The sequence below is a fragment of the Kogia breviceps genome, chromosome 1 (genome assembly GCF_026419965.1).
Source record: "Kogia breviceps isolate mKogBre1 chromosome 1, mKogBre1 haplotype 1, whole genome shotgun sequence".
NCBI classification, from domain to species: Eukaryota; Metazoa; Chordata; class Mammalia; order Artiodactyla; family Physeteridae; genus Kogia; species Kogia breviceps.
The window spans coordinates 104422101-104449749 of record NC_081310.1 but is presented as its reverse complement, the minus strand read 5'-3'; the positions used below and the strand labels follow the sequence as shown (position 1 = coordinate 104449749).

The 27649-nt window shown below is 35.8% G+C and overlaps 1 long non-coding RNA gene across 1 annotated transcript in view; it reads left to right on the top strand.

Annotated features, from left to right (window-relative positions):
• The first annotated feature begins 2161 nt into the window (after positions 1 to 2161).
• LOC136794468 (uncharacterized) overlaps positions 2162 to 27649 on the top strand; it is a 105465-nt gene continuing 79977 nt past the window's right edge. The window contains exons 1-3 of the long non-coding RNA XR_010841262.1: positions 2162 to 2655; positions 5460 to 5569; positions 5696 to 6059. This is a non-coding gene — a long non-coding RNA (uncharacterized lncRNA). The remainder of the gene's footprint in view (positions 2656 to 5459; positions 5570 to 5695; positions 6060 to 27649) is intronic.

Below are 27649 nucleotides of genomic sequence, written 5' to 3'. Positions count from 1 at the left end.
TTACGACTCAGTGTAAGTAGCTATATCATGACTTCGAAAATATAAAAGAATATTCCCATAAGCCTTCTGAAATCATTCCCATAAACCTGCCCCACTTTCTAATACTGTTGAAAAGTTGACTTAATCTCTATTCTGTCAACACTAAATTTATTTCATCTTGGCAGGTGCCTTGTTTGGAAAAGTTGATTGTAGGGGAGGAAGATAGGATGGCGGGAGCATGAACGTTGAAATAACATTTCATTTTATATTCAAGAAAAACATTGTAATTGTCCTCATCATATCAGTAGTAGGAAGACTCTGAAAGGGTTTGATTCGAATGCACTTCATTGAGTCTACCAAGAGAACACTGACATCAAGTAGCAAATTACCCAGAATAATTTCTTTATTGTTGAGAAATCATAATTCCAATTCTGTTGCTTTTGTTTTTAAGTTTTGCTGGAGCTTGTGGGAAAAGGATATGAAAAGGTGAAGAAACAATATTGAGTGCATCAAGGTACTTCCGGTGTGACAACAAAGTGGGTAATCTGCTCCACCCTGCAATTCTCAGAAGGGAAACTGAAATCTTCTATCTACAAATCTCATTTCATTTTTTTCTCAATTTACTAGCTATTTCTAAACAGTTTAAACTATGATGTAAACAAACTTAAAGTTAATAAATGGACTCTACTTAAGTATTGGGAGGGAACGAGTAACATGACTACCATAAATTTCTGAGGACTTGGCCAAATTCTGCCTGCACTTTCAGCCTAACCTGCAGGGGGCAATAGCTTGACACGAATGACAACAAAGGTTGCTGAGCTATTAGACTTGGATTTCTGACTATGACCCTGGAATGTTGTGTAGGTTGGAAAGAGTGCTTAATTAATGTATATTGAAACAAAAGATCAGGTAAATTGTTTGGTTTGTCTTCAAGCTATATTTTGAGACTAATCTAATTCATAACTGTGAGGTGTTTTTTTTTCCTTAAAGAGATGATCAAAGTTTCAGAAGACATATTCAGCTATCTCAAGAATTATCCTAAACACTAATTGTTTACTATGAATATATGTAATTTATATTCTCAAAGGCAGCCAAATCAAAATAAACACAGCTTTCAGCGTTCAAATGGATGACAAAATTAGAGGAAATGCGGCCTATTTGGACATAGATAATAAAAGAACATCACATATCTAGATAATAAACTCTATATTCCTTTTTTAATTTTAAAAACACAAATGGGTAAGGGATGGTCACTCTATTGTTTGCACTATTTTCTTTCCACATATAAACCACTAATTTTAAAAACGGGTTTATATTTATATTTAAATATCATGATCAGCAATTAGTAAGTGATCTCTTTTATTGCCATAGTTTTTTATTACAGATAGAACTGAATTTATTGGCTATTGGTAATCTACAGTCTCTCTCCTCCTTCTCCCCCCTGACCCCGTATCTCCACTCCCTCCCCTTCCCTTTACCTCCCCCATCAGCTGATCAGGAAAGACTGGAAACAGTCCAAAAGGAATTTTGGCCAGAGGGAATAACTGTAGAATTAAAAAAGAAAACTCTCCCCATCTCCTCACTGCAATCACACTTAACGTTCATTATGTCAATTTTCAGTGATGCAAAATGTCCTGCCCAAGAGGCATCCTGATTTCAGGAAATCAAAAAGGTATCTGGCATTAAACAACATCCAGTCAATCCTGGTGGGATTAACTGGGCTGAGTTTCTATATACTGCACATGCTATAGATCTACTCTGATCACAGTAAGGGAAAAATGATAATAGATTTTTTTTTTTTTTTTTTTTTTAGAATTGCTGCACAGGAGTGTTGTTTCTTTTATATGGCAGAATTTAATCTTGAAAAAAAATCTTTTAAAACATCTTTTTTCCTCCACTGTGGTAAAGATATGGTATCTATTTTTGCATTTCTTTAAGGAAGGAAGATGGGGTTGCTTATACTGGAAAAGAAAATTTTATTCTCCAACACCCCCCCCCATTCTACTAAACCGTTTTAGTCGACATATGTTTGTTATCAGAGAGAGGTGCTGTGAACACACAGCCATTTTCTTAGCAGCTTTTTGACTGTATGTTACCATGGTCCCACAAGGCATTGGTCCTTTCCCATTGGGAAGTCATGAATAAGAGACTATGAAGCTTGCACGTCAGATCTTCCTCAATTAATCCACCATTAGCATGTTTGGGATCCACTACTGGATGGTTAACAGCAGCTTTTGTAACTATACGCCGACCATACCCAATTATGCTCTGCTAAAAATGAACTCTTTGCAGACCAGCCCTCTCGGGTTGTCAGTGTTTTCCGTTTTCCTATTTTAACGTTTGTGTATAGTGGCAGGCGACAGATGGTGTAGATCAGATCGATTTGATTGCATTAGATGATTTTTTTTTCCCTTCCCCACTCCTTTCTGGAAGCTCGCATCAGCTGAAGGCTACCGCCTGGGACTCCTCGGAAGCGTGAGCAAGCCGCCACCATGCGAAGGCACTGGGGCACAGCCAGCGCAAGGCACCGAGGTCCCTTCCTAGGGCTTGTTAACACTGTAACCCGGCGCTCCGAGGGAAGCAGCTCCCATACCCAGAGCCTACCTCACTGCTCATCAGATGACTCTCTGGCTTCTACACACAGTTGGAGTTCCGCTTGAAACCTGGATTTAGAGGGTAAGCTCTTCAATCGAGATGGATTTGTGACAGTTACTTTGCTATACCGCAAGACAAATCTCGGCAAACGTAAAGGATGTAGGATGTGTGGAACAGGGAGACTATGTTTACATCGATAAATGTGTTGCTTTTTGTCTGAGAACGACAGTATTATTCAGGAAGATGTGTATAGTGTTTTTCCATTGATTGTAAGAGTCGACTATCACACTCCTCCCGATTTTTTTCCCTCTCGGTGTTTCCCCCTTTCTACTTCAGAGGGAGAGGGAGGGAGGCAAGGGGGAGGAGGGGAGAGAGAGAAGCATTTCTGCTTTAGCTTAATTGGCTTATTTCCTCAAACCGATTGCTTTGTCGCGTTTCTTTATGTATATTTGGTCGCAAATTACCAAGCATTTGACTGGGATGGGTGTTGGAGTGCGGGGGACAGGGTGGGAAAGTAGTGGGGACTGGCAGTCAGTCGCGGTGGCCTTGAGAGATCAAAAGGTGCTGAAAGCCCTTGCCCGCAAAACACACCTCTAGTTATTGGGGAGCTAGAGAAATGTAGATTCTAATAAACATGGCTTGCAGGAGTCGATGAACAAAGGTACTTAATGCAGACCTAAGCCTCCGTTGATATTGCTCCGCTAGCAGTATCTAAATATTCAAAAGCAAAGTAAGTTAATCAACAAACGCCCTGATGGTATTGGGCTTTTTTTCCCTTTTCCGTTTTTGTGTGGAGGGTGGAGAAGGGGGGAGGGTGGATGGGTGGGGGAAATCCGACAGCTTAAGGAGGCTTGAATTGAATATGCACCCAGCGGCAGTGGTCTCGTAGGAAATGGTGTTCTCTCGTAAGTCAGGCTGCCCCGCGGAAGCACGAGAGAGCTTTGGTTAGAGCTCAGAGAGTCAGTTCTGCTGCGAGTGCTGCCGGCAATCGGCCCGGGCTGAGCTGTCCACTCGTCCAGGTGCTGAAGCTGGGAGAACATTTAGGTAGGTAGGGAAAGGACTGGCACTGACTACTTGGATAAAAAGAAAGCATATTGATTGCGTTGTTCTAGTTTCTTAAAGCGTGTGAGTCTGTGGGTCAGTGTGTGTGTGTGTGTGTGTGTGTGTGTGTGTGTGTGTGTGTGCTTTATTCCAATTGTGAGGAAGCAAAACTAAAGGAGATTACTCAGAAAGCATTGAAAAGCTGTGTGGGCATTTATGCTGTGATTCTGATATGCCATGTATTGTTGTGTATGTATGTATGTATGTATATGCATATATGTATGTGTGTGTGTTTGTGTGTGTGGTGTATATATCCCTTGATAATCCTTTTTAATTCAAAAGGAATGTTCTATTTACTAAATCAAAATCTGTCTGTATAATGTGTTTCTTATTTTCCTTTTAATGTTAGTTGATTTTAAATGGAAGAGTTCAGGAACAAATGTACACTTTGCTCACAGACTATTGCATTACTTTCCCTAAGGGCTTTTGTTTCTAGGAGTTCAAGCTGAAGAGAACCTGTCAGCTTTCTGTGTGAGTGTGTGTGTGTGTGTGTGTGTGTGTGTTTGGTTGTAGCATCCCCAGAGAAAAGCTTCACTTTATAGCTATGTTAGGTAATGGCAGAAAATAGCACTTATTAATTTGTTTAATTGGCATCAGTCTTTTTGTGAAAGGTGTACTTAAAAGTCATCTGAAAATACTGTAAAATAGGCTACTAATTGGGCAATGCTGCTTTTCTTTTGAGTTATTTTAGGCATCAGGCATTATATACTAAACAGCTGTTCATAAAACCTAGAATTCATGTTGATTTTTCTATTTGTAAGTAACATGTCAGGAAAATGATGAGTTGGTATGTTGGAGCAGTCATATATTTAAAAAATAACAGTAATAAGAGAAAGCACGACCTAAACGCCTTAAATTGCAACCAGGTCAGTTAAAGATGAGTTGTGGTAGTGGGAGAGATTCTGTTATATAATTATCCCTTGATGAAGAGCTATTTGCACTTACATAATTTGAGGAATCATAATGTCTATTGCCATGTTTCCATATACCCCTCCCTATCCCACTCACATGGATGTACTTCCATGTATTTGAGAGTAAAGGGAAAAGCAAATTGAGAACTTTCTAATGGAACCACAACATGTCTTGGGTAGTGACGTTGCACTTGTTCATTTTATTTAGTGAACAATAAACCCCTATTATCAGAATATTCACTGCAGGATCTTAAGACAAAGCTTTTCCAGTAAGAGCCATATTGATCATCAAAGAATCACAGAGATTCTCTCTCTGGAAACCAAAATTACAGTCAATTTGCAAATGAGTTTTTACTGGTTTTTTTTCTTAAATTTTTTTAATGAAGACAGAGCTTCAAAGGTTTTTCTGTAGAGGTGTTCACAACAACTGTACAGCAATGTATTTATACTGTATATTTAAAATGTGGGCTATGGAATTACACATTGTGGTACTACAAAACAGTGCCCAAATCATAGAAACTCTACCAGCTTGTCAATTCAGTGAGTTCTGATACTATGGAAAATGAGTTTAATTATTATGTGCTTTGAAGCTTTTTTTTCCCCTTTAAAAATCATTATGTTGTATAGCTCTAAGGCCTTCAAAGGAGAGATGACTATTTTTGTAGATCTATAAGTATTTGATTTCAAGTAGTAAATTGAATGAGTGTTTATTTTCTGTGATCTTGGGCTTGAGAAAATGCATTTCCAAAACACACTGCTGAAAATTTCACCCATGCATGACCCTATCTTTATTTGAGCCTCACTTCTTCTTAAAGCCGTCTAAGCAAATACATTTGTAATATTTGTGTGCTTAACTATGCATGTCTCTTACAGGGCTCTCTCGCTGCCATGACACTCAATCAAAGCACCTAGAGTGGGCTGGCTGAGACCAGAAGGGGTACCAAGCAGAGCAAGGACAGAGGAAGGCACTGGGAGAGCACCAGGTAAACTAAAGGTTACTTGTCACGCCCACCCTGTGCCCAAAGAGCCTTCCCACATCCTCCTTCTTCACTGAGAAGAGTGCACGCTTCTTCTGTGTTAAGTGGTTGGTTTTGTGATTTGTCTTTCAGAATTGGAGATAGAGCAGCCATTTGGATTTGGGCAGGAAGCAGCCGAGCACAGCTTTGGATCCTTCTTTAGGGAAATCGAGTTATGGATTTATGGTCCCGGTCAAGCTCAGCCCAGCCCCAGCCAGGGGCGGGCTCAGCAGCAAGAGTTCTGGTGGCGGCGGCGGTAGCAGCGGCAGCGGTAGCAGCGGCAGCAGCAGCTTGGTCCTCTGACTCTCTTCGGTGACGGGTATTCTTGGGTGGATAATACGGATTACGTTGTTATTGCTTAAGAATACGCGTAGTCGAGGAGAGTACCAGCGGCAGGCGGGCAGCGGCCGCCCCTCCCAGCCCACCAGCTGGCCTCTAAACGCCTGTGGTTGCCAAGGTAGCACTTTTTTGATCTTTTCCTTTCCTCGGTGTTTTCGCTCTGGGTCGCGTGTTAGGTGATCGCAAGACACATCCCACCAGAAGGGCTGTGTGCGCCGCGCCTCTGGTGACCGGAGCTGTAGAATGGGTGCGTGCAGAAGGGCGGGGGTCGAGGCGGAGGGGAGGGGCGGGGAAAGGATGAGGGTCTGTTCCGCGAAGCCTGCGGGGAGTTTCGGCGTCCCCGGCCTTCCAGGCTCCTCTCCCCGTTGGGGTCTGGCTGCGGGGAGAGACGCGGCGGCCCGGGCGAATCTCGAAAGTTGGGAGTGATGGAAAGGCCTTGAGCAGTTTGGCAACGTCGCGAGTGAGGAGCTGGAGCTCAGCAGAGGGTCGCTGCGGGCTGCCTGCGCAGAAAGGGCGTGTCCGTGGGCGAAGGTGCCCCCGCAAACCGCGGAGGCTTGTGACTTCGCGAATCCCGGGCCCCACCCCCAGCCGTGCCACTCCGCAGCCAGACCTGGAGGCCCGGGTGGGGAGCGGGCGGGAGACCCGGACCCGGGTCCCCCAGAACTTCCAGACTGGAAGTGTGTTGGGTCTCTCAGGGGCCCATATTTTCTTTTCGGATTCTCCTCCAAGGGGTGGAGAATCAGCATGGGAACCGGATTGGTTGCCGTTTGGCACAGAACTGGAACCTTCCCGAAAGCGGTGGGGCAGGCAGGGACTGCTCAGTCGTCCAGTTTCTTTGGGACACCTCTTCGTCGTGTCTTCCCTGCCTCTGCCGTTAGGATGAGTCTCAAACATCAGCAAACCCAAGGCACGTTCCCCTTCTCAGGTCTGCTGCGATGGGACTAGAGGAAGAGAGAGCCTTTCCCTACTTCTACTTACAGTTTCTGCTTGTTTGTTTCAAATGTTAATGGACGATCAAACCCTACGGATTTGTCCAACAGAGGAGGGGTCCTAGCGAAGAGCTAGCAACCACCCACCGACTCCGCCCCCGCCCTCGCACACTCGGACACATCTGAGGACAGCCGGCTGTGGCGGGAGTTGAGATGCCCAAAATGGTGCTGGAAAAGATGATCCACCGGAGAAGACGCTGGCCGAGGAGGCTCCAACTCTCAGCTCTTCTGGGCTTCAGACCACGCGGCTCTGCAACTCTCCTTTCCCTCTAGGGAGGCGCCAGGGCCTGTCCAGTGGCGGCGCTTCTTAGGTGGAAGGAGAAAATGCTGGGGACTAGAAAGTGCCAGGCCCCCAGAAGGTTCCACGACGCTCAGCAAGAACCTCCTAGGACCCTAAGACCAAGTTTCTTATCTGCGTGGTGGCCACTGATTGTGCACGGGCTGCGAAGACTGAATTCCTGAGAAGTCGAAGCTGCAGAAGGGGAAAAAAAGAGAAAGAGAGAGAAGCCTGCGACGCTCTCCTTCGCGGCGCTCCCACACCAGCTCTAAACCGAGCTACTCCCCAGACACCTTTTCCCTTGGGAGGACTGGCCTTTCCCGAGCGCGACGTGCATGTACCCCGATGGGTTCTTGCCCACCAGAGCAGCCCTGAGCCATGGAGACATTGAGAGCCAAGTGCCCCAGAGGAGGCAGGCACACTCTCACACTTTCCCATCTAGAGTCTCGCCTTTCTTCCAGTGTCTTGGATTCATAGTGAAGGGTACACTATGCCACGCCTCTCCCTGTCCCTATTCCTACCACACCGCATCTGATCCCGCATTCAGGGTATCAACACTCATAGCTTTTGCGCTCAGGGAAGGTTGTTTGCAAGGAAAATGAGTGGTGGCCCTTCTCAGAAGCTCCCAGGGCTGGCGATTCCGTTTTAAGAAGGAGTCTAAGTAGAAAAGAAAACACAGATACTATCTTTGCACTCGAAATTCTATCACTAGCAAGAGAATTTTTAAACTGCTGTACCTTCCTTCATCGTTCCATGAATTACCCCTCTTTCTCTCGGGATTCACCAGTTGGTGATTAAGGGCTTTTAAATATTGTGCTTGTTGTGTATTTAACAGAATTCAATATGTCTACTGGTGCCCTTGTTTCATTAGGAAATTGGGAAAGTAGAGAGAAGCTGCATAATCCAGTAATTCGGTGATCTTTGGAAAGTTGGCCTCATGCTGGTTGGTTAAATAAGTGTATGAGATTGAAAGGCAGAAAGGGAGTTGGGAACCTAGTGACAGAGTTTGCAAGAAATGAAAGATGTAATACTCTGGCATTTATTGAGAGAATAAGGAAGAACTTTTGAAAAATAAGCTATTTCATTCAGTTCTTCACCACTGGTACTTTAGCTTATGATCGCAATTACTTCATAAATGAATAATAATTTTTTAGAGTGGAATACTTTTAAATGCTAGTGACGAAATCTAGAGGAAACCTGTACTCATCTCATGGTCACAAAAAGTATCTGATATTTTTGGTTCAAGTGGTTTAACTACATATCTCATTGCTTTCTTTCCTGTGCAGAATTATTTCTTATAAAAGTTTCCATTAGGTGTCAGTCTGACTGAGCTGGTTCCTATTTAAATTTAGAAAACAAAACAAAACAAAACAAAAAAATATGGGTTTTACCATACTTGGCCTTTTTAGATAAGAAGGAGGAAAATCCCCCAAATTTTATTAAATTGAAATTGCTGTAGTTAATTGTTATTGTTATAAGGCAGCTGTTTTTCTCCCTCAGAAAATAGAATTTTAAATTACATCACCACTAGCATGTTATCACTTTTGCCCTGTTGGTATCCATAGACAAGATTAAAGAAGTACGAAGTGATTGTGTATGTTTTTCATGCTAGATACAAGTGATTTTAAGGAATCATAATAGGTGGATTCTTTTTCAGTTCATGTCCAAATATTAGAAGGGTATGCATCCTTTTTCTAAAATATGGTTTGCTTTACAAAGGTGATACAATTTCTACCTGAGAAAAGCATATGGATACAGCTTAGACTGTTTACTTGACAGTAATACTTAAGGCACAGTGGACAGGGAAGGAGAAAACTTGTGAAAATTGCTTTTGTCTACTGTTTTTACCTTAATGAAGTCTGCCTAAGTACTCAAATCTTTATGAACACAATTTATGGCTTTTGATAGAAAATTTTAGTTTTCTCATTGAAATTTATATGTCTAGAACACTCAAATTTATAACATGATATTCATTAATAGGTATAAGAAACACCATGTTGGTTGATGGTTTACTACTGAGTCTCAGGTAAGGAGATTGACAGAAACTGCGTTTCACAAAGAATTTTCTGATTTTATATTTTGTTTGTGAATCATGTTCTGATATTTTTGCTTGAATAGAAGTTCAGGGAATGGTGGTTTTCAGGGTTAAAGAGCCATTGAGGGTCGTGACAACCTCTGTGTGAATACCAAAAAAATTTATTGTTCAGATGATTCTGACCAAGTACATTTTAAAATAAATAATCATGTCCTGGAGGCAGGATCTCTCTCCAAGTCCACTGTTAGCTCTAGAATGATATGTTTCTTGGTGTTACAGCAGTGCCAGTCTAGAACTAGAACAGTGCTATCAATGAATGTCCAGGCAAAGGAGAATGATGAAGTACATTTTAATGGGAGGAAAATTCCATAAGTCATATTACCATTTTTTAAATTATATTCCATATCAGTATTAGTAAATTTTCAAGTATAAAAATAGACTTTTTTTTGTCTAGGTGGAGATGATGGGTATATTGGGGAATATTTTGTGCTTTTATGTAGGACAGAGAAGGACTAAGGACACAGAAGCCAGTATAAGATGCTCACTATTATTCACCAACTTTTCAATACTGTACAGTTGCCACTGTCACTGAATCACAGAAATGACAGGATGATGTTCTTACTCTTATAAAGTAGTGTAATCTGCATGTTAGACTTACTATTTGAAAGTAAATTTATTTGATGATAAATGTTCTCAATACAAAGAAAACATATTAATGACAATACTTAAAGAGTTTTATTATCGTATTTAGCTATTACATATAGTTATTGGTAGTTATACGCCTATAAACATAAGTGCTAAATATGTTTTAAACAATGAGTTTTGTGGTAGTTTGTTTTTCAAATGTTTTGAGATTTTCTCCTCTGGCACCTATACTTTAAATCATGACTTAGAACTCAAATTTAAATTTACCAAACATTTCATGTGAGTGTTTATTATAAGCTTTTTCATTGAGAATACATTGCAATTCATGCGAAAACTGTAAGCTAAAGAGATATTATGAAATTTTAAGTTTCTTGAAATATGTTTAGTACCTGGTTGAGTTTGCTGAGTGCAGCTTGACGGACGGTGGAACCAATGTGTCCTAATATTTATATTGTTGTCCCAGATTACAAATATGTGACTACCTAAATCTTTTACGTTCTGAGTTTTGAGTTCTCTCTCCTGGTTAATAATGAGAGCTAAGTAAGACAGTCTGTTCTCCACAACCAATGAAAAGTATGATACTGTCTATACAAGTGTAAAGACAACACTTTTCATTTGCTGTGTTTGTGGAAATACCCTTTGAGATTCAGTAACAATCCATGGTATCTGAAAATTTATACACATGACACCTATAGCTGAAACTAAAAGTTTTTTAAAAAGCCAAGAATAAGCTATGAACTTTAAAATATTCAAAGGATGTTAAATAAGGCTTCCTGTGTTTATTTTATTAGCTTCAAAACAATACTGAACCTCAAATTTCAAACTAAAAAAACACTTATATTGCTGTAGCCCATTTACTGATACAATTCATGGTTAAAATACAGTTTATATCATAGTACACTTTTTTCAAGTTGACAAGTTACATTACAGTAGTGGCATAATTGCATAATTTGAAAGTAGTGTCTGTTTTTTAAACTTAAATAAAATGTGTGCTCTTAAGAGACACTTTCTAAAAAATTCTTTTCATAACAATGATACAATTTAACTAGAAAATTGATATTTCTTGTAATTTAAACAAATTTATATCCAATACACAAGTGGAAATTAATTGTTTGAGGTCTATTTTTATCTCCGTGAGCAAATGTGACCAATTTCAAGAATTGCTTCAAACAATCCCAAGATAAACTAAAGTTACTTATTTAAGATTGTTTTTGTATATCTGGTAAATATTCCATTCATTTTGGGACTTCAAGAAGAATGAATGAATGAATGAATGCCATGCCTAATATTCTATCAGAAGCATAATTACAAAAACATCTTTTCCTTTACAATAGAAACATATTAGGATAAGACTTAACAAATATTCTAAATTATTTTATGCATAACTTCTGGGGAATTTAATTTAAGAATGGTTACTTTATGGGTCCAGTTTCATGTACAATTCATTTTCATAACTATTATTTTAAACAGGATTTCACAGTGTTTACAAAGACAAAGCAAGTTAGAGAATTGAGGAAGTTATATGCAAAAAACTTGAATCTTGTTTCTTCCTCAATTATATGATACTTAATGAAAGAGAGTGCATCTTATGGTGAAAGAACTTTGGAATAAAGGCCGGGAAATCTGATTTTCAGTACAGGTTCTGCTGTGAACTGTGACTAGCCACAGGGCTTGCACAGCGCTCAGGGTCTCATCCACAACAGGAGGGCTGGATTTAGATCCTCTCAAGGCCCTTCTACCTCTCATGAATTCCATTTCCAAAATAACCTTTTTGTTTTGGCCTGAATTCTACTCTTTATTTTATATGTAGATAGATGGTGAGCAAATCGATACCACAACTAAGAAAGCAGCTTTTAAGAAGACATAAATCTTTCAAAGGTATTCACCAACATATTTTGTCTGGATATCAAACAGGAAATTGTTTTTACTTAAACAATCTTTACTTAAAATTTTAAAACATGAGCACATGGCGACATTTTTGTCACTTCTTCACCCTTTGAGTTTTATTTGAAGTTTCAGTGGGAAAGAAAAGCCCCGAAAGAATGACTTACTGGTTCATCCTAGTGTGTTTTTGTAGGAATGCATGTATGTGTATGTCTCTATATGTATAATATTTGTGAGGCTCTCAAACCATGGATACATCTCAAAAATATTTCAAGTTAATAAGACCAAATCACAAACAACTCTTTTCAAAGTCTATGTATACAATAATAGTGGGTAAAGAATAAACATTGGGCCTTTTAAAATGTTTATTCTGTGTGTAAATGTTTCTGCTATTAAATTTAATTACAATTTTTAGAGGAATGGGGAAATTACTATTTTTCATTCTGTTAAAAAGAAAAGGACTAATATTTGTCTAGAATATTTAATCCTAAAATAGCATAGCAATGGTACAGCCTTTTAAAATATCTAGTCCAGTGTCTGGCAAATGATAGTTGCTTTAAAATATTTATTAATTTAGTGAAAGCAACTATATCCTTTCAGGACACGTTAATACAGAACTTTACATTTTTTCCATAGTTAATGTCATTTTAAAAAAATGGCCATTGAACTAAATGTATTTAAGTTTAATTTAATGTTAATGTAAACTCTAATTCTCAATTTGTTTAATAGTGCTTTTATTTTTTTTAATTTTTAATTGACGTATAGTTGATTTATAACGTTGTGTTAATAGTGCTTTTATTCTTTGCTAAGATAGAAAATTCATTTTCTCTGATTCTCAGATATAACTCCTAAATAATTGAAAAATCTGTGGGAACATTTCTTTTAAGCTGGTATGCTTTTTAAAATTGCAAGTAACTGTTTAATCAAGACTCATTTCATTCTATGTGAAGTCTGATGTAGAATATGTTACCTAATATATTTTATTTACTATTAAATTTATAAATACTTAGAAGAATTCATAAAATGTTAAACAAATAATAAATAGAAATTCATTTTATCCAATATAATAATTACTGTGATATATATTTTCTAAGGTCAGGATCTGTGCAATATTTTTTTTTCATTATTTACTAGCAAAGCAAATTTAAATTACAAGCAAACTTAATTAATAGTTTTATTTGAGAAGTGTTACTCTCCTGGATGTTCCAAGTATAATAAATATAAGTTAACATTTTAACCACAAAAGAATACACCCATTTTTTAAAAATTAAAATAATATGGCTTGTCAGCTATTGTTTTATCCAGATAATTTACATAATGTTTCATCCACAGTTTAATGATGGATATGACAAATCATGTCCATTTAAAACTTTGAGAATACGCTTAATAAAAGTTCTATAAAGCTTTCAAAAGCAATTGATTTCAAATAGATTTCTGGTGATAGGAGCATGTGGTTCAGAAGCCATTTACTTACACTTTAATTAAAATATCTCATATTCTTTTCTATTGCTGGATATAGTTGTCCAAAACAGCTCTGACATTGTTTAATACTAGGACAAAGTCGAAATTCTTTACTCCAAACAGGTTTTTGTTAGTTGTGGCTGCTATATTAAGAATCAGTGTTGATGTTAAATTTTTTAGACAGTTTCACATTTAGATCTGGCGATTTGTGCAGATAACAATTGGATTTGACAAGAGGCAAGGGACAGTGATAGCAAGTAACCATATTAAGGATGTGAACTGCAGAGAGGATCATGCAGTTTGGGGTGATGTGTTAAAGAAACAATAATGAAATTATATGTGGCAGTTTTATTGGCAGATCTAATAGCTAGTACCAATGCACATTGAACAAATACCAATTTTTTGGAAACTTTACAAGAGATCTTTTTTATATAGTGTCCTTTTCCCAAAATATGGGAAGTTGACGGTACTGATTTTATATAGTGTAACTATATAGTAGGGTTTCTTTCATAGTATGCAAAAGTTCTTGCTTTTATTTAGATAGAAAGTCATGCTCTACTATAGAACTATATAGAAATGGTATAGAATCAATTAAAATAGAAATAGTGTCTGAGTAAAATGGGCCTAACTTACAGGTAGAAAATTGAGAAAGGCATGAAATCTGGATGTTTCACAGGTCAAAGGAAAGATCATCAGTCTGAAAAGACAGACTTGTGGAAAATTAAGCCTAAGGGGAACATGGCTTTAAAAAGCCTTTTTAATCCATTTTTCTATTGGAAAAGACATATTTTATATTTGAATCCCTGCTTTAGAAATAAAGTTACCTAGGGGGATTTGTTTAAGACAGTATTAGCAATATTTCTCAGTATAAAATAGACACTTGTGTCTAAGAGTCTAGCTTTTCCTTTTCACTGCAATTTAAATTTTAGGGCAGAGGACTGTTTGTTAATTAACAACGGTAAAGTTATAGAAGGTTGACACATTTGTTCTTCTCTGGCTTGGCTCTTGTGTCCAAAGACATAGCATTCCCACTTGATCATTAGTTTTCTTTTGATGTAATTATTTCCCAGTTCATTATCCACACAGAATACAAAATTTCATGAGTCTTAGATAAGCCTATAGTACATTCTTACGATTTTTAGTTCTCATGATAATTTTCTATTTCAGATCCAGTTATCTGGTGTATGGTCATACTTCTACTTTTTATACATGAAATCCTCACAACACAGGGAATCTAAGTAACTTCCCCATAGACACCCAGTTAATACTTGGAACCCATTTTCTAAGTCTTTTGGATGTTTTCTTTCTAACACATCACACTAAAACTTCAACATTGAGGTTTTTCTTATAATTTTGCTTTTCCTGGTATCTGACAATAATTATATTATCCTTACTAGTCAGTGATTCATCTGATTTAAACTTTTTCAAGCTCAAATATTGTATATACAGATGTGAATGTGCTAATAGATTCTAAAGGTCTGCAGTGTGCTTATGGATAGGTTTTTTTCAAAATCTAGGAAGATTTTATAGGCCAAATGAATGTTAATGCTGAAACAAACATAAATCATAATTAAAGGAACAGCTTGATCTTTTACCCAAGTTGCAATATTTCAGTAAAACAAGGAAAATTTTAATCTCAATTAAATCAGCTCAATTTAATAAGCTCCCAGATGAAAATATTGGCTGAAAGATTGGAGTGACAAATATTTGTCATGTAGTACATTCAATGGAAAATTTAAAATAAGATTAGTAAGTAACACTGACTGAATGATTTTCACACAGAAGAACAGAAATCAAGTCACGTCTTTAATATACAAATTAAAATTGTATTTACTCTCTGTTATTTCAGCTTTTAAGTATTCAAAACTATCTTGAATAAAGACAGAATGACTCTTGGATTAGAATAGAGTCAAAATAAAATTCTCAGTTTTACTAAACACTTGTCCATTGCTATTATGCTGTGTATGAAAATTATGTGGTGGGTTACCTGTAATACTAACCATTTAGGAGCCTGAGAGGGTGATTTCTCACTGTGTAGTCACCCAGCTTATCAATCAAAGGTATATACTTCCTATACTCAAAAGATGACTGTTCCCAAATCAGACCTCACTCACAGCAGTGAGAGTTCACTTGAAAAATAGTGTAAGTAACTATTACGGTTTTTAAATTTACCAAGATAAATATATATCTTTTGACCATTTTGTCCTCATCAAAAGGTTTTCCTTTTTCATTAACTGTAAATAATTATGCTTATTATTTTCTTCAATTTTTTAAAAACAAAATGTAAACATAACTCTAAGAAAGATAAAGAGTTGAAACATGGAGGGAGGGAAGCAAGGAGGGAGGGAGAGAGAGAGGAAGGAAGGGAGGAGAAGAGGAAGGGAGGGAGGGGGAGAGAGAGAAAGAGAGAAGGAGAGAAAGATTTTCTTCTGATCTATTTTGGTGCCTAGTTCAAGGTAATAAATACAGTTGCAAAATTGACTCTGAGAAGCCACACCTAAAATAATAACATTTTGTCCAAGGAAAGATGTTTTATGGATTCACATAATTTGGTCAAGAACAGAAGGCTTTAAAATTTGTAAAGGATAGATTTTAATCCTCAAACCAGCTAATTAAGCTTCTTCTGTACAACATACAGCTTTAAGTTAACAGTAATTAATATAGCCAGCTTGGAACCTCAGGAAGCTAAAGCCAGCAAGTGCTTTTTGGTTCACTCGAGAGGATGCGGTTTGATTGCTGGCGCCAGTAAACAGGTTGGGAATTGTCAGCATTGTAATTAGCAGCAAGTTTCTGGATTCTTAGCCTGCCAGACTAGTGGGCTGATGCTTGGAGCAGTTGCCCCAGGGGAGAGAGGGAAAAATAAAGGAAGGGAATTTGAGCAACCTTGCAATGCTCCGCCAGCATATGCCACTGGACCAATGTTTTTCTTGGCAAAGGTCTATTTTAAGACATCTAGCAGTGGTTTCCACAAAATATGAAACTCACCATAGCAACCAAAATGGCAAGTATCTCTAGGAAACTTTCCTTGATTGGCTATCAGGTCAAAACTGTGTTCAGAGCTATATTGCCTCCTGTGCAGCATAGGCTGTACTCTGCACGATGTGGTTATTAACAGTACGATTAAAAGGGTTAAAATCTGTTTTGGCAGCAATCCTGTAATGCTCTGCTATAAAGCCATCAAAGAAAAGGTTATGCAAACCTTATTAACCCTTCGTGTAATACAAACAGAAGGAAACGTCAACCTTAATACCACCAAGAATCCAATCCTCAGTATGTAAATGATAATTTAAATGTACTTTTCTTAATTCAAAACTATGCGACTGTTGTGGAGAAAGGTTGTCGTAGATTTAAATATACAAACAGTATTTGCAAGGACTCTAAGACTAAGGGCTACATTAATAAAGTTTATGGGTAACTTATAACCCAAATAAACGAAAATTAGGCTAGCTTTTAGAACTTATTCGATAAAAGTTTGTGTGTGTATGTGTGTGGAAAATTTCACTGATCTTACAGCAGAATAGGATCTGAAACAACATATATACTTTAAGTAGCTATAGGATAAGTACTAAATCTACTTACCTTGTGGCAAAAGCATAATAACAAACACTTTCTCTTTAAAGCAGCTCTGCAGTATATTAATTTTACCTTCCAGGTGAAAAAGGTCAAGGTTGCTGAGCATTTCTAAAATACACATATTAATTTCTCCCAAATAAACACTTGGAATCATATCAAGGGTACTCTTACTGTCACTTTCTACCTTTGCCAAAATATGAGGAGGCTGCAAAGAGATAAACAGGATATAGAGAGACAAACAAAATAGCTTTCTATACTGTAAAAAAAAAAGTCTCAAATGGATCAATGTGCTATATTAAGCAATTGCCAAGTGGCAATTGCTGCAGGTGGATTATCAAAAGTGCCCAAGAAATGGCTGTGTAGATCTGGCACCCAGGTGTCTGGTGTTGCATTTAACGGATCTTTTGTGGGGAGAAAGATTACTCCTATTTGTTGGAGAGAGTACAGTTCTCTAATCCTCCACGACAGAATCCGTATTGGAGTAAACTAGCGATACATTTCTTACCCGCTCTCCTCTAGACTCGGAGAAATTCTCCACAATTATTCATTATATTCAATGAAATTAGATGCCTACAGGTGGCCCCAGAATGTGCCTCCAGGCATACAACCTGCTGTAAATTTTTAAGTTACATTAACTTAGCAGTATGTTGTCTTCTAACAACAGTTCACTCAGTTTATGAGGAAAAGGAGAAGGAAGCAGAAAGAGTCTCGTGTTAAGCAGCATTACAGTTCTTGCCCACCCTGTTCTTTCTTTGAAGGTGGTAAAGGATATTTGCCAGAAGCAGGGCTGCTGGCGTGTTAGTCCGGGCTACGTCACCTTATGGAGTCAGATGGGCTGTCACAGCCAGCGGGCCTCAGTACTGTGTCCTGTAACTGGTGTATTGGGGGTCAGTATTAAAAATAGACGCAGAGCAGTAGGAGGTTCTCTTTCATTTTTCGTTTTCTTTATTCCTTAAAAAAAAATAAAAACCTTTAAATGACTTCTGTTATTAAAGTGTTTTGTCATCAGTGGTTTTTCATATTGTGTTAGAAAAAATTAGTTCAGCTTTATCAAGGCATTTGGGTTTATCAGATGTTATTGCAATTTCTCCCGTACCACACATCCTATATGCTGTAATTGTTTTTCCTGGGCTTTTAGGTTACCAATCAGTGAGAGGAAGACAGAACTCCTTCATTACTTTTTTGTCATTCGGTTTCACACTCATCCTTTCTTTATAATGATGTAGTTGTCATTTAATGTATGCAGTTAAATCCCCCTGCATATGTTAGGGTACAATTCTCAGAACTGGTGAAAAAACAAAGATAATATCTGAGTTAATATACTGTAAAAGCAGAAATTAAATGAACATTTCAGGTGCAATACACAGGTCTAGTTAATCCTCAGAAGACCTAGTTCTAGGTTATAAATCTCCTTCTCACAGCCACAAGCAGAACCAAATCTGGCTTTCACCATGCTAGTCTCATTAAACCTGTAGTAATATGTGTATTTTGAATATATATTTTGTTTATACAGGGTCATAGCTACATTATTAAAAATGAGAAAATTCTAAATGTAGAAACAGGTTTTTATTGTAATGCCTGTAGCATAGACATGGGCAAAATGAATAACTTAAGGCCAATTTGGTATTTATCAAGTCATCTGCTTTAATGCAAGGATATTTAGACCATCCCACGTTTCATTTTACAGCTTCTGACGAACATGCTGAGATCAAACAGATTGTATAGTCAAAAGAGCTAGGATGTCTTTCAGAATAAATCAGTAAATATCTATTATGCATGTACTCTTCATGAGTCATGTATTCATGGCTGTCAACATTTATTAAGCACCTACTATGTACCTGGCATTCTTCTAAATGTTGGTGTGACATTGTCCTTAAATCATTCATGCCCTCTAGGACATCTCACAGTCCAGGCTCTTACAAGCTCTGTGGAGGATTCAAAAGAATGTAAAGTAACATCTTCCTTTCAAGAAATTTACAAGATTGTGGTTAATATAACAAATATTAAATTGTGTAAAAATGAATGTTGCTATAAGCCATTACTGTTGTCTCTATTCACCAGAAAACACTTACCCATCACAGTTATAATATAATAATATTAAAAATTATTTCTAAAAGGACTTGTATTTCTTTTCCTTAGAGTATAGACTACCTTTCAGAACCGAAGAGACCAAGGAAGCACCTGATAAGAAAAGAATTAAGTACACAGTTTTTCACCTCAAAGCAATAGTTACTTTCTTACCATTTCTAAGTTATTATAACACCATTTATAACTACACATAATTATACTGTCCTAGGAAAAATTGTTAGTATATCTATTATTTTCAGAAATTTTATTTTAGTAACTATTAAAATGAAAGTGAATACATGTAATTCCCAAATCCATTAATAATCTTAGGCTCCAGAGTCAATAAATGTCTTTTGAGAATGTGATGATAGACTTTCTCAAAGAAGGTGCTAAGAGTACAATGCTGCAGTTAAGATCAGTGGTTCTCAAAATGTGGTCTCTTGATCGGTAGGTAGTCTCAGCATCACTTGGGAACTTGTTAGAAATGCAGGTTCCCAGATGACATCACAGGCCCACTGAATCCAAAAATCTGGAGGTGAGGGCCTGCTAGTCTGTGTTTTAACAAGCCTGATTCTGATGCCTGCTAGAGTTTCAGAAACACTGCTTCCTATTGATTAAAAATAATTCACAATTAAAGTCAGGTTCTATGCAACAGTGACCCAAATATCAATAATTTAGGCTCTGTTGTAGATTTATAGTAATACTTTATTATTAATTACTAATTATAGCAGATACTTTAAATTCAAAATCAGGACTTCACCTCACTGGCAAATTCTGTAACATTTGGGAAATATTTTAGGTTCCCAAATATTCCACTTTATTTGGAGATCTATGTATATGGAACTTATATAGTACTCTTATTAGTGTTACATAATACTCTTAATAGTACTCTTATTGCTAATAGCTTTATAATTGTGATAATGCATATTGAATTGAATTTTTCCAGAATTTAAAATTTTCTTTTGATTTAAGTTACTATCACTGTAGTAATTCCAATGACTTACCAAATTTTACTCTGGTGTTAAATTATGTCCCAGTGCAGAAGCAAGGAGAATCAGCTTCATTTTATAAAAGGCATAAAGTATTTAATAAGTACTTTGTGTGTGTGTTATTGTCCTATGGATCATTATTAACATTTTCTCATTCATCAATGACACAAGGAATTTTTAAATTCTCATGTAAGTGAATTTCCCTTATCAAATTCTTTGAGCATTTACAAAACGTTCCAGTAAATAATACAATAGTATAAAATAAATTTCCTAAATATGTTTATTAGAACTTCATTTGATTAAAATTTACTTAGAATATAGATTATTGTATAATAGTAAAAATGAATGTTACTTATTTTTTGTTGTTGTTGTTGTTGTTGTTTTTGTGGTACGCGGGCCTCTCACTGCTGTGGCCTCTCCCATTGCGGAGCACAGGCTCTGGATGCATAGGCTCAGCGGCCATGGCTCACGGGCCCAGCCGAGCGGCATGTGGGATCTTCCCAGACCGAGACATGAACCCATGTCCCCTGCATAGGCAGGCGGATTCTCAACCACTGCGCCATCAGGGAAGCCCGAATGTTACTTATTAAACAGTTAGATTATATCAGTTCTCATTATGCCAATTGAAGACTTTCATAGACTATAATATGTTCTTAGTTTGTCAGACCACAGCTTTTTATTCAAGCTTTCATGGAAATACTAGGAATTTAAAGGCTAAACTAACGCAGCTCTAAAGTGCGGGAATTGTTTATGTCTATACTTTAAATTCAAATTAAAAGGACAACTAATAAACTATATCACTCTGTATTGTAAGACCTAGAATAGTTCTCTGATCCATTAAAGTTGTCTTTTGTATTTAGCACAAAAAATAATCTCAAACCACCTTTGAGTTAATGTTAAAGTAACCAATTGGCGACATAACTGAAATTTTTCTCAGTCTAACGTCTTCCTTCTATTAATAAGACACTGTACTTGCTTATGACAAAGTGTAAGTTTAGTCATATGCATTATAGGATGCCAGAATATATAATGAAGAACTAATAATAATATTTCTTAGTAAAAATACAACCGTTACTAACGTATAAAGAGAGAAAGTATAGGCCAAATATCAAAAAAATTACCTAATGGAGAATATGTATAACATTAAATAATAAATTGTGTAGTATTTCACATTATAATTTTAATGCATTAAAGTGTTCTATAATATCCTGTTTGCTCAAAAAAAATTTTTATAGTTGCTCCATTACTTGTCAGAATAATAGAACTTTCTGTCTCTAAAAATACATTCTGACTATGAACAAAAGACTATAAATTAATTTTAGAATATGATCTTATTTCTTTTTCATGGTAGAGATGAGCAACACTGTCCAGACTTAAACACTAAAGAGAGAATCTCAGTGGTGGAACAATTGATGCACACCCTGTTTTGATAGAATGACTGACCAGAGATATGTTAGAAATCCAAGTTATTCTTATGGAGGAAAAAAGAAGTCCATTATTTTGACAGTTAACATTTAAGATTAAGCACTTCAGATTATCCAGAAAGGAAAATGAAATCATTTTAGTAAGTCTGAAGTTTAATGGATTTAGTTATTAGATTAAGTAGACACTAATTTAAAGGTTAGTACTTCAGACCTCAAACAGAGAAGTTTTGACTGTAAAAAGGATACAAAATAAGTATCAAGTAGCCTATATTTAGGCAGAAAAGATACTTACAATTTGGAAATGTCAAAACCAGCTTATTTTTCTCTTGTATTTTTATTAAATGTTTCAGTTTATTATTGGTTCTATTTCTTAAGTTATAGGGTGGATTCAGAGGTGTTCAATTATTACATTGTTGATGTTTCACACATTCTTTTTTTATGTAGCAAATGTAACTTTAAACATTTTATAAAGGAAAAGTCAGTTTGAAAATTTTGTTAACATTATAAAGCCCATTAGAATCTTTCTCAAATGAATATATAGATTTACTTTTTAGCCACATTTCATTTGGCTTATTGTGGACCTATATTGCTGATAATCTCATCATTGTGGATTTATACTTAATATAAATTAGTATGTTGATAGCTGGAAACTTATCAGATATGAGCTTATTAATTACCAACAATAAAACATTAGTGGTTTAACATCTCTGTTCTAGAATGCTTGAAGCCTTTTGCAAAATTGACTTAGTCACATCTCGACCATTTTATTTGCAAACTGCTACCTGATGCTACTTAGAAAGTTTTTCAATATGACTATAAAAGTAGATCTATGCAGGAAATTTTAAACAATTATCCACCCGAAAATATGTTATTTTATAGTTTTTGAACTCTAATTTTTAAATTTTGTATGTTTTAAAGTTTGTAGTAAATAAAATTTCCTAAAACACTCAAATAATATTTATATAACAAACATTTTCCTGTAAAGAAGAAAACTTGAAATTTTTAGCCATACAGGAAAAGATAATTGGAAAAAAATACTGAGGAAATAAAAGTGAAAGCACACTTTGGCCAAGTATTAAGTCCAAGTATTAAAATTAGCATGTTAAAATATGAAATATTAGGTGTAACATGTTTATTAAATCGAATTATTTCTGTTACCCGTCCTTTCTGTTCTTTCTTTTTGATATATATTAATTTTAATGCCATGACTGGCTCACTAACAAGAACCAGGCCAGATCAAAATGTTAGCACTTACCTCAAATTTCATGAAAATAGAATTCAAGAATGGCATACTGCAACAAGGTCTGTTTTCTTGCGTCAAAATGAATTCTTGTGCATTATAAATGATACTCCATGATGTTTTTATAATGATTCATGAAACTATGGGGCTGACATTTTAGCACAAAGATTGCCATAGAATGCTAATAAAGCAGGAAAACTAATTTCAAAGTACTCCTAGATGATGATAAAGCAAGGTATTCAAAATTTAAATCCTTTTCTATCACTGTGTTTAATGCTTTTAAAAATATCCATAAAAACAATCCAAAATATTTTAGTAGTTAAATTAATAGGGATTAAGAGTTTCTAATCAAAGCTAGGCCATGATAAAAGACCATCACATGATATACTTTTGCTTTTACATCTCTTAGAAGAATATGACCACTTACAAAATGTCCAGTCTTTAGGATGATTAAATATCTTAGTCTAATGTAGAAACAATTATAAAATATATCATTTGTATCCTTTTAAAATTATGATCTATTTTTCTTTAAAAAAACTTTATATCAAATTTGAAACTCTGTTCTGATTTATTAACTGTTATCCTAATTTATCTTGGTTTCTTAGTCTTTAAAAAGGAATCCCACATATCTCATATACATTAGTTAAATTTATTTAAATACATTTAAAAATGTAAAATAATATTTTAAATAACCCTCACTTGTTAGTCATACTAGCTTACTTGAAAAAACTAGGCTATTGTGTGGAGGAAGCCACTATTTATTTTCAGTCAAGAGATAATCCAGGTTGACTTAAAAGATTCTGAAATGATTTCCCAAAATTATATTTGGTGAATGGTGATTACTGTTTTCATTTTCCTCTCTTTAACTTTACACGTTGTTTATCAGCAGAAAGAACACATGGTAAAAATTTGTTTTGAGAAATTTGTTTTAAAAGAATTAGCTTCATTTTGATTTCTCTCCACTATTTAGTAGGACGGACATTTTTATGGATTTGTTTTTTTACATTTATTATAAAACAAAATTACACTAATTTAAGGAATAAAGTTTATATTTAGGAAAGGCATTTTCTTTATTTTATTTTCATTTTCTAATATACACAATTTGCTTTCTGTGATAGATCCATATGGCTACAGAAATTAATTATTTTGAAAAAATACATTAAACTGTAATGTATTAAGTTCCTTTAGTAGTATATTTTTAAGAACTATTTATGAATAATTAAATGTTATTCATACATATCTATGTATTTGATTTACATTGATTTGTGAGGATTACTGTGTTTCCAGTTTGTCTTTACTATGATTATTATATTTTTCCCCAAGGTATCTAATTTTAACCAGAAATGTAGTTTGTCAATGTGAAATTCTTGGTATAGAAAATTTAAAATTTAAACTACAAATAGAGATAGATGGAAGTACATCTACTTAGTGTTTAATGTGATCTTAATTTCTGTGAATTTCATGCTCTCATCCCCTTCATCTCTTTTTGCAAGTGGCCACTTTGTCATATGCTTTAAGTGTAGGAGGATGAAAAAACTCTAAAAGTGCCCACCATCAGCATAAAGTGAGGCATTTTGAGCTCTACTGTGCAAAATGAAAGTATAATATTCACTGCAAAGAAGACACAGAGATCTATTATCCTGTCATTTACCTTTAAAGGCACTTCGATTTCTGGAGTAGGTTAAACAAAGGAAATTAAGAATGGGTGTCTCTTTAAAATTTAGTAAAATTGGAATCCTGAGGCTTGAAGACCACTGAATACCTTCAGCCATGTTCCAGACAACACATGGATGAAGGATAATTTGTGATGTAGCAAGCTATAAGTGTCAAAATATGTGAGCATTAAAAAAAAGGAAGCTGATTTTATGAGTTCATTTATGTCACAGCCACCGAGGGAATGGGTTAGTACACTGAAACATATTTCCCAGTTCTGGACAACAGTGCAGTTCTGCTTCTGGCCTTGAATTTAGGATTTCCTGCTGAAGTCAAAACTAGGTTTATGCTGTCCTGAAGGGTCAGGAACAAACTAGGTTGTGATTATAGAAGCAGTATCTCTGGGATCACTCCTAAATCCTCTAATAATCCTGGGTATTGATTTGATGGATAATAGGAACCTCACAGGGTAGAATATCTCCCCTCAAGCCTCAGTCCTGTTGGATTCTGGGTGCATGTATAGGAAGGACTCTATCTTTGAACTGATGATAGAATTGTTTTCAGAGTTTAATGCTGAAAGAGACTTAAATGGTCATTTGGTACTATTACGCTTATTTTAAAGATGAGAAACTGAGCTTTAGAGAAATTACAACTTCCAGTCTTAATATGATAATATTTTCTCCAAGAAAAGTCCTGCTGATAGTAACAACTCCAGAGTCATGGATCACGTCTAGTTTAACACGTATGGGGTTTAACCTGCCAAGTATTTGTGTGATCATCCCTATAATTATCACAAAAACTTTCTTCCTCACATAGTTTATCCCTAATTGTCACATTCTTTACGCAATTACTGGGTAAGTTATGAAACTTATTTAATTTATAAAATATTTTTAGGCCTTTATTTGAAGTGAAAATATTGTTCAAACATAACATGACAAATAAACATGGGATTCTTTTCTCCTTTATGAAACATAGAAACTAGAAGGACAACTCTATGTCCGGTTATTACTGTTAATATTTACACTAACACTAAAAATAACTGATTTTCACATTCAGCGCATCTTCTCATTGGCATTCCCATAATGGCACATCCCCTCCTTTTCTGTGTAAATGTGATTAAGGGGCTGCCCCAGCTGTCATTTTGCACACAAAACTTCCATGCCATTTCAACAGTGATCCTATTTACACAAGGACGTCAAGGTTGAACATTGAAAGAACCTAACCATTACTGAATATTGAATCATTTCCCTCCACATAAAACTGCAAATATAGTCTGAGAGCCAATTTCCTGATTACCTTGGTTGAGTAGGACTAATTACTGCTAAACTGGGTGCAGCCACGGTCTGCCACAGCAAAGCTAGATCCTTCCAATGTCAGGAGAGCTCTGCCCACCCAGTGATTGTCTCATACTGTAGAATGCTGTGATTGATTACTCATGATTAACTTTTAAAAGAATGCTAATTGTAAATAATCATAATAGTATACTTTATTTGAATGCCTCCCACACCGCAGGCATTGTATAAAGTATTATCTCGTTTTACTTACTTCTGAAACTGTGTCAGGTACTATTATTGACATTTTATAAATAGGAAAACTGAGTTTCATAGAGATTGTCACATACTCAAAGCCACACAGCTAATAAGTTCAAGAGCCTAAGAGCTACTTTATATTCAATTCTTCCCACTTCACTGCCATTTCCATGTTTTCTTAAAACAACCAGTGAAGATGAGTGATGCCTGAGAAGAGCATCAGTTTGGGAATTAGTAGAATTGAGCTCTATTTCTGCTTTGGCCATTAGCTGAAATGTGACCTTAAACCAGCACTTTGTGTCTCATTTCCTTCACCTGTAGAATTAAGTGATAGAACTAGCTGTAGCCTTCTGTGATTTTAAGTAATCTCAGAGATTTTTTTTTGAGAAAGAAAATTGAAAAAAAAATCATTCACAGTAATAATGCCATTGAACAATATTTCTCCAGTATCTCCCAGGTTCTCATCTGATTTCATGGCTTCAATCACAGAACAATCCTGTTCTTATAAAAAGAAGTCCATATTCTGACCAGATCAGTGAAGCACAGAGAAAGATATGGAATTGACTTATCATGGGTCAGACTCTTACAGAGTTTGAATTTAGCATCATGAATTTATTATGCATCATATATAAAAAAATTAAATGGATGATGTGAAGCAAAGTGGGAATTTAGTACAAGCATAAAGGATATTTACAGTATGTGTGATGAAGCATAAAAATACATTTATCTCCCTCAAAAAGCAAAAATATTGTATATATTCATGTGAAACACCTTAGGCTATATCAAGAACACTATATTTAAATACTTAAATACATTTACATACTATTCAAGTACATATATTGACTTAATCATAGCAGCTCTGGGATTCATGATAAGCTATGGAAATTGTCTATAAAAGATAAGTGAATAAAAATTAACTGTAGCACACCAGCAATTTCAGACACATATACATACCATTTTGAAAATCTGTGCTTTTGAAATGTTAACAGTTCCTTATGTATTTCTCACAATGATGCATCCATATCACATATACAGTTTCCTAAACATATTGTATTTTTCTTAGAACATCAAACATCATTATGTCCCATGTCAATTTTGTAATATTTTGAAAGAACAAAATATGGTATAGTAAGCTGACATATTTTCCTTCGTTGAAATATTCTTTTGTGTGTAAACTTTTTACAGATTTTTCTCACCATTTTCTCCTTTTCTAAAGTTGACAAAAATGTAAATGATGGCAAAGTGAAAAGAATTATCATTTCTTTCAGCAGTTATTACTCTGTGCCCTCATATTGCTATTGCATAAATATTGGCAGAATGCCACAATTTTTGTATTAGAAATAATAATAAATAATTGTTCCACAGAATTTGTAAGCACCTAGAACACTTTCTTGGAATATATGATTTGCACACACACAAAAATATGTCACTTTAGGCTATTTTGAGCTAGTAGAAATTTTAGAAATGTGGTTAAGTTTGATTTCACTCATTTATTTATTCAGCATGTATTTATTTGAACTGCTACTACATGCCAGACACCATGCAAGGTGCTGGTTTTGTTGCTAAAAAACACAAAGTTGATACTTACCTGAAGCTTCCAGCACAATAAAAGAGACCAATAAACAATTAAACCAATAGAGAGAAAAGTAATTACAAATTGTGAAAACTTCCACAAATGAAATTAACACCTTGAGGAGACAAAGATTAACTGGAGGAAGCCAACTGACATAAGGTGAATTTCTGAGATCAGGAAAGCCAGGAATGGAACCGATGCTTGGTGAAGAGTGTCCTAAGCTAAGGCAGGATCAAGCACAAAGACACTGAGACGTATCAAAATATTTTAGGAATACATTGCCTGCTTTGTCCTTCAGTTTCATTAATTAGCATGATTCTCTGGAAAACTCCAACTCTCTATTGAAAGATTTGCTAAAGAAATGCATTT